Below are 8862 nucleotides of genomic sequence, written 5' to 3' on the forward strand. Positions count from 1 at the left end.
TTACACAGAGAGACTTGGGGCCCCCCATGGAGCCCCTTGGCCCCAAATCACTCTGATACACCCCTGCTCCTCAGTACAACACATGATCACATTAAGGATCAGAAATCCCATTATTTGTCATAATTTCTCTCATTAATCTGAATACAAATCCTCAGTTTGGCTGTAAACACGCTTACCCAGCATCCTTTGTGCCAGCTTGTGTCTAATGTTCAGTTTTCTCTAACAGTAATCCAAGAGCTTAGCTGTTTTGGATGTCAGTGTTGAATTCCCACTGAGAGAGCGCGGCTCTTTTTTTGGCCTTTTTTTTTCTTTTTTTTCATCTCGTGTCTCTTTCTCTACAACATCCCTTCAGGGAATAAGAGCCCTTCTGTGATGTATCTGGAGTGCGAGCATCCCACACTATGAATTATGGGATTACGGCTCGGCACGTCGGCGGAGAATGAACTGGACCGCGGCGTCGTCTGAAATCCCCGCGGACCGGAATGAGACGCAATGATGGAGCCGACCATAAACCAGCTGGCCCTTCCCCACTGACAAGAGGGCGAATGCAAAGGTGTCACGGACAAGCCCCCACCAAGACGCACCACCATCCCACTGAAAACGAATAATGATGACAGGAGGGAGGGAAATGGATTAATCCGTGCAAATGAAGATAGAGGGGTCGACCGCGAAAGAGCAGCCCGCCCTGAAGGCGTTTGTTCCCCGCTTGTCACAACTGAACAACATTCAAATCCTCCATTTACAGAAGGGATTGTTGGTCAAATCTTTTCGATTGAGCGCTTAATTAGTTCTCCCAGGTGCACAATTATTCTCAGATCTGAGAGGTTTATTAAACTTTTCAAATGTCATCTTGCCTTTATTTTTCCCATGAAAACCTCAGATAAAAACAGACATTGGATTCATTTCTCTAAAAAAAAAAAAGTGTCCTTTTGTCAGCTTTTTCGCTAACATGCTCAATGTCCGATTTTAATTTTGTTTCTACAAACATAAAATAAGCTTTTCGAATTCATACTTTTGTGTCTTGCTCTGCATTTACCAGACTCCTCCTCTAGATGGCAGTTTGGTTTTTTTTGCTGTAGCTGGAGCTGTTGTAACAAATCTTGCAATCTATATTACTTACAATACGGCTACTACTTTTTTAGTTACACTGATGATTTCATGTTGTCACTCAGCAGTGATTGGCCAGAGTCGGTCTGAGTCGATATTTCTATGGCAACCACTCTCACCAATCAGGAGTGAGCTTGTTAGAAGGCCACACCCCTATCACATGAACTCAGGGGTCATGAAATCTGTTAAACATTTTGAATGTTGGGCCAGCAGGCTCCGCCCACTGTTAATGTGGCATCTGATTGGTCAGTTTACAACTTAAAAAACTTAAACTACAAAAAATATATATCTTGAATGTAAAAAAAAAAGAAAAGGAAAAAAAAAAATTGGTCCTTCTGTCATATTTTATGATAACGTGCTCGGTTAGCATTTTTTTTTTACATTTTATTATCGTTTTTTTTTCTAGAAATACATAAAATAAAACCTTTTAATTTGTACTTTTGTGTCTTGTTGTTTGCAATGCTCTGTAATTACCAGACTCGTCCTCTAGGTGGCAGTTTGGGATGTTTGCTGTAGCTGGAGCTGTGGTAACAAGTCTTGCACTTTATATTACTGACAACGTTCTACTTTTTTGGTCTGTGCCTGAATGAAACAATTTAGTCACTATTTTTTCGTATTATGGTTGTCACTCAGCTGTGTTTGGCCAAAGTCTGTCTGAATCAATGTTTCTATGGCAACCACTCACACCAATCAGAGGTGAGCTTGTTGAAAGGCCACACCCCTATCACATGAACTTTGAATGTGAGGGCCAGCAGGCTCCGCCTACTGCTCTTCGGGGGATCTGATTGGTCATTTTATAACTTGTATAACTTGAACTACAAAAAAATATCCTGATTATCAAGAACATTAAAAAAGAGTATCAAAAATGTTTGAACCCCAAGGGGGGAGGGGTCACTCTGTCAGTTCTCATGTACGATCAATGGTTATTTGCTGTAGCTGAAGCTGTAGTAACGTGTTTCTGTGCTAGCACTGTCTGTCACTTACTATTTAATGGCTACTATTTTTATTGGTGCTTTGTGTCAATCAAACCCTTTCAGAGTAAGAGCTGCATACGTTTTACTTTAGTGTCGTATAAAACCAATAAGAAAACCAATGGAGGATCTTTCACTGATCTCCATTTAGGGAGTTTTTTTAGCCTCCATTTCTGTTTTTTATAGGTCGATACCTACTCTCCGTTCCACAATGTTGTGGGGCAAATTTTTACAAAATTAACAAGTTCCAAGCTAAGACTTAAAGCAAAAATAAAATAGGGACACTGAAAGTTCGCTCCACTAAAACAAGCCCTCACACTCGTCTCCTATCGAGATTCCAGGTGAAGGTAATTAACCTGCCGCCTGGATGGAGGCAGGCAGGAATCCAGCGCAGCCTTCACGGGGGAGGTTGCTCTTTTTTCCCTTCTCGTTTGATAAGGAGGCGGGTTAATTGACCCAGAAGGATCCTGATAGTGTAAGAACATGCGAGGCTTCAAACAGAAACGCTTCTCTCAGGGATGGAAATGTGGTTTTTGTCTGAAACAAAGGAAAGAAGATCCCACCGGTCCACAAAGCTCTGCTTCATTTGAAAAATCCTCACTTACTTAATTGGTGTCTGAACGAGCAAATAAGATTTAAGATCACCAGATTCTTTTACATCCATCTACTTCTTCTGGAAGAGGGCATGCTGACCACAGGTTTGAGTCTAGAACCAAATTCAGCAGGTATTGATTAAACTCATCATTCTTTTCAACCTTTATGCCTTTTATTTATTTGTGTTTTTTGATTGGATTTGTTTGTGTCAAACGCGTTTTCTTAATACTTTAATGCTATTCTTAATCCAGAGGACTTCTGACGTTTTGGAAAATCAACTCCACTTATTGAAGCACACACATCTTTCACTATACCGTATACTTTACTGTATTTTCTGCACTATAGGGCACATCAGATTATAAAACACATCATCAATGAATAGCCTATTTTTGAACTTACGTCATATATCAGTCACATTGAACGATAAGTAAGGGATAATACCCGACGAAGTGTGCGTTATGATAAATTAACGCATGACGTGGAGGCCTAAACCGTCCGACGCGAAGCGGAGGACGGTTGCCTCCGTGAAGTGCGTTAATTTCTCATAATGCACTCTTCGGAGGGTATTATCCCGCTTATACCATGGTCTTTACAAAATAAATAAACATTTAATCAATATTTAGTACTTTATTCTTGTTATTTCTTTGGTTTAGCTCATTTTTTCACAAAAAAGCGGACTATTTAATCCGTGATGCGGTTTGTTGTCACGGTGACATGGAACACGGCACGAAGCCGGAAGCCGTTACAGACCTCAGCTGCAGCGGTAAAGTGTTGCTGTTTTGAAAGAAAGACCCGGACAAATTAGGATATTTTTCTTCTTTTTCTGACGTTAATCCTTCAGTGAGCAGCTAGAAAATATTCAGCTTCTGTCTGTGTTTCATTTCACGGCAGGTTCGTTCTTCTGAGCTGCTCTAAAAGGAGAAACTCCCTCTTGTGGTGAAACAGAAGACTACACCTTTCATGTCGAGTGGTGTTTTATTAGAAGGAGAATAACTAATTTGTCAATATTAATTTACCTTACAAAAGGAGAGGAATATAAATGCTGGTCGCTACAATAAGTTGAATAAAGCATCAGTTCAGAGAGAAAGTTCATCCATTACTGCTTGTTTTGTCCAGACGATGAAGGAAAATGTGTTTTAAAGAAGCCTGCGCAGTGATATCGAACGTTTGGTCTGTGTGACCGGAACTTCTTTTTTAGGTGTGCGTTATTACTGTGCATTATCACTTTTTAATGCACACCCAGCAGCCAATCAGAATCGAGTATTCACCCAGACCATGGTATAAGGTGCATTAAGCAAGACAAAATAATCAATAAAAAGTCTGTCAGTCATTTAGACATTATTATGTGCAACTCTAGAACTTTTTTGTAACATACATAAAGTCCAATTTAGAAGCATTCGCCGTCTTAGCGTATTCACAATACCCGTTACTCCCAACCTTGTTCGCAAAACGTAAAAAAATACACTGATATCGCCAAAACAACTGTTACTGTGACTATGCTAACCCCCAAAAAATGTTAGTAACTTGCTATAAAAACACTGTCAGACATGCTACACATTAGCTGAGTTAGCATTTTAACGATACCTATGAATCCCAACCTCATTAGCAACGCTTAAAAAAATTCAGACTGGTACCAGTAAAACAAACGTTACTTTGACGATGCTGACTCCTGACCTCGTCAGTAACAAAACAATCTGACACCACCACACGTTAATGGGGTTAGCGTATTCTAAATAACACCTAGTAAGCTATATATAAAAAACAGATTGATACCACTAAAACGAATGTTACAGCGACTTTTTAAACTCCCCAAATTGTAAAAAAACCTTACTGAAACGGCTACACATTAGTCACGTTAGCATATTCACAATACTAGTAACTCCCATTCTTGTTAGCAAGACAGACTGATATCGCTAGAACAAACATTTCCCGAAATCACAAACTTGTTAGAAAGAAAAACCACAATCTAACACTGCGACACATAAACAGCACCCAACCTTTTTAGATAGACGTGAAAAAAAAAAAAAATAAAATAAAAATAGCCAGGTTAGCGTATTCATAATACTCATACTACCAACCTTGTCACGAAGACCTGGTGCCAGACAATCATTAGCCAGAAGTTGTAGCCACTTATATTAAAACTTTTTAATGTGAATAAACTGTTTAGTTTGCAGGTTTTAGCTTAAAATGTCTCAAAAGAGGGTGGACGCTTTATTAATTTCAAAAAGGATATTAACAAAAGTGCTTAGATTTGTAAAACTTTGAAGACTTTCATATTGAAGTTTAAGCTCCAGACCAGGGTTTACGTTTGACCGCAGTTAGCTTCAAACATGAAACACTTTATTCTGCACCAGAATTTAACACTTTATATAACCAATATTGGTAAAAAAAACTGATTTAAAGTGTTGCTAACGAGCACAAAACCGCTTTTCTCTGCAGATCAGTAATTCATACTGATTGTGTAAAGAGTTATGGTATGTCAAAGAGCATTGTGGGTTTTTACAGACACATCAGGTGTTAAAGATTCAAAGCTTAAAGTCCAAAAAATCTCAACTGTTAGGGTTGCCGGTTGTACTTGTCTTTTCGACCAAAAACGAGTATTTTTGACTGAAAAGTGTGACAAACTGACTGACATTTTGGACAGAGTGCCGTATATCTATCACAATCACTTCAACATCAGCAAACACAACCAGAATGAATCCATGTATGAGGTACACTGTCGCACTATAAGTCAGTCTTACAGTGTGGAAAATCTGGTATTATTGAAAAAATGAACGTGTGTGATTTTATACATAAACTTTTTTGTATTAATCTAAAATCAGCTATTTACATCTAAATCCTGAAAGTTTTGTGTGGCAAATCTGCAAAACTTTTCAGTCACGACGAACCTAAATATTTCAATATCCAAAAAATAAAAAAATGTTCATAAAAGAAGATTAAAAGGATATACATTCCAACCTGGTTTCATTTTACACTGAAGCTCGCTAAAAACCAAAATAACCAGTGGAGAAAATGCATTTCCATAATTTAGCATTTCCTTTTATGACAGACTGCCTTGAAGCACATTACAGCCTTTAATTAACATAAAACTGCAAGTCTTTTATTACTTGCATTATTCATCTGCCTCGCCGCCAGTTTTTCTCTCACAAATATTTGATACAGGAATGTTGAAAAACACAGTCACTGCCGGGGCTGCATGCAAATGACGGCGGGGGCTTCTTTGGAGGAGAACACCTCAACCTAGAAAAAGAAGTGGGACGAAGGTTTACCGCCTGACCCGTTTTGTCAGACAGACACCCAACGGAGCTTCCAACGAGTCGGCTACTATCGTGGAAAAGCAGACTCCAGCTGCCGGTGGGTTTACTCCGGACTCACGCTGGCAAATTAATGCGACTATAGATCTCTGAAATAAATCACCGACACCTTTATCTGACTCCAGGAACAGAGGCACACCTCCATTCATGGTGAATCCACCTTTATTGGCCTATGACAGATAGTTGAATAAGTCTGTATTTCTCAAACGCTGCAATGTGGTGTCCCAATAGAGAACCAAAGTTTCCAATCACGCCAAACATTCATTCATTCATTCATTTTCTTGACCTCTTTGTCCCTTTCGGGGTCTCGAGGGTGCCGGAGCCTAACCCAGCTACTGATGGGTGAAGGCGGGGTTTACCCTGGACAGGTCGCCAGTGTGTCTCAGGGTCTTCACATTCACACCTAGGGGCAATTTAGAGTCCCCAATGAAACTACGAAGCATGTTTTTGGACATATATATATATATATCAGGGTTTTTCCTAGGTAAAAATAAGGTGGTGGTGGCTCATCACAACCTTAGATATATTTTTCTTAACCTCCCCCCCCCCAAAATAAATGAATACAATCTAAAATAAAAAAGTTAAAATTAAACTTTCATTATTGTTTTCTATTAATTGTAGTATTGAAACGACGCGCAGGAGCTGGTGGCGCTTGAAAATTAGGCGGTGGTGGCCGCCACCAAGGTCTCTATGCAGGAAAAAACCCTGAAAATATATATATACAGTATACATATATACAGTATATATATATATATATATATATATACACATAGCTAGGTTAATAAGATAATTCAGGAGCTGGTCTGAATTTCCGCGGTGTTTCCACGTCTCAGTGACCCAGTTTGATGACTTGCTTTACCGCTTTAATATAAGAGGGGCAAAACAAAAATCAGAATTAAACTAGAGCAGTGTTAATCAACCAGTATGCTGCGCCCCACTAGAGTGCTGTGAGAGACGGTCAGGTGTAGTGTGGGAAATTACTCATTTCACTGATCTCCAAACATATCCAGGATATTAGTTCTGTGTTCATACAGAAACACTGAGTATTTAAGAATATGAAATAAATAAAATACTTTTTTATTTTTGTTTATTTGATTCTACAAAACACACTTTTATAAGAATGGTGATTTAGCGGCAGCTTGATCGCTCTGTTTTTGGAGAAGTCCCGCCCCTTCATCTGTCTCAACCAGTCATTCTAGGATGCTTAATCACATGTCATCAGTCTGACCAATCAGAAGTTGTTGATGTCCTTTCTTCCTGGTGGCGACTTGGCTAAAAAGTCTCTAATTATCCAACAAAAATAACAGCTAAAAGATCATGTTTAGCCGTGTAGCGGAATCCGGAATCAGACAGTGGAAAAAGTGAACAATATAATAAAACTGTCCAGCATCGGCGCCACCATTTTTGCCCTACATCTCCCATGATGCATTGGGTTAAAGTGAGGGTGTTGCTGTTAGCTGTCATGTAGCACAAAAAACACAAACGTCCAACAGTCTTTTCTAAGAGTTTTTTTGATTAAATCAGATGTAAAACGTTTAACACCTAAAACACATCTCAAAGTCGAGGCCCGGGGGCCGGATCTGGCCCTCCGGGTTATTATGTTATTGTTTTTAATGGCCCAATGCTATCTTGGCCCTATTTTTAAGTTGTATAATTTGACAAAATAAATTTTAATGGAGAGTAAAATTAAGGTTTTAGTTGATTTATTATTATTCTGACTGTTTTTTTATATAGTTAGGTTAAAAAGTTACATGTTTAAGTTTTAAAAATGTAGTTTTAGTGTGTTTAATAAATGTTTATCCTGTTCGGCCCTCGTCTCGTGGTCCCCTGTTCTTCAAGGTTTGTGTTTATTATTAACAGCCAGACGTCCCAGTGTTTGGTCCAGGTCATCGTTCTAACTGAAACAGTTTTCTAATATTGTTTGGTTTGAAGGACAAATTCGGTTTCAGACTTCAAGCACTTTTGAAAAGTTTGAAGTTTAGTTTAAATAGAAGTAAAAAGAAACAGGATAAAGGTTAAGTGGCCAACAGACAAAACTGAAACTATTAACTCTCTCAGAAAAAAAAAGTCATTATTTTGTTAAAGTTAAATTTTTGATTTGGACAAACACAAAAAGTGATAAAACTTCTGTGCTCAGTTTTTGTGTCGTTAAAATTCAACTTTAAACAGGAATATAAGGTTATTATTTTTTTTGTAAAATGTATCAAGCATGATGTGATCATGATGTGATCATAGAATTGTTTAAAAATCCCAATTGCCTGAAATAAATAAATGAGAGACTGTTTAAAAAGAATATTTTTTTGTTTTGGTTTTTTTGTGAGGTTACATGAAATTGCATTTTAATAAAATGGAATGAAGCACAAATACCTGGACAAATTTAAACTGATTTAGTTGAAAACAACACAGTCTATAGAGTTTCTGTTGGTTGCTGGTGTCCCTTGTGATTTTTGTCAATGGAAAAGTGTATTTTGGCTCAAAAAAGGTTGAAAAACACTAAACTAGAGGATCTTTTTTTCTGTGAGTCACAATAAATAGAACAATTAATTTAAATCAGGATCAGAGTAGCATAAAATACATTTTTTTCTTTAATTATTTACCGATTAAGGATTATATTTTGTTTTTATTCCAATTTTCAGTATTTTTCACAATTTTAGAAAAAAATATATTTCTTCTAAGTTAAGTGTGTACTTTGAAGTTACATTTTTTTCAATTTTTCAATTGTTTTTTTCTAATTTTCTAATTCAAAGAATGTGGTGTTTCATTCAGTTTAAGCTCATCCTGATTTGACCCTAGGGCTGCCACAAACGATTATTTTAATAGTCGACTAATCACCGATTATTTTTTCCGATTAGTCGACTAATCGGGTCATGCACAAA

At 37.7% G+C, this 8862-nt stretch overlaps 1 protein-coding gene across 3 annotated transcripts in view; it reads right to left on the reverse strand.

Moving 5' to 3' along the window:
- Positions 1–8862, reverse strand: part of LOC112156608 (inactive dipeptidyl peptidase 10) — a 122633-nt gene that overhangs the window by 85971 nt on the left and 27800 nt on the right. The window lies entirely within an intron of this gene.

This window comes from Oryzias melastigma, linkage group LG2, assembly GCF_002922805.2.
Source record: "Oryzias melastigma strain HK-1 linkage group LG2, ASM292280v2, whole genome shotgun sequence".
In the NCBI taxonomy this organism is placed as follows: domain Eukaryota; kingdom Metazoa; phylum Chordata; class Actinopteri; order Beloniformes; family Adrianichthyidae; genus Oryzias; species Oryzias melastigma.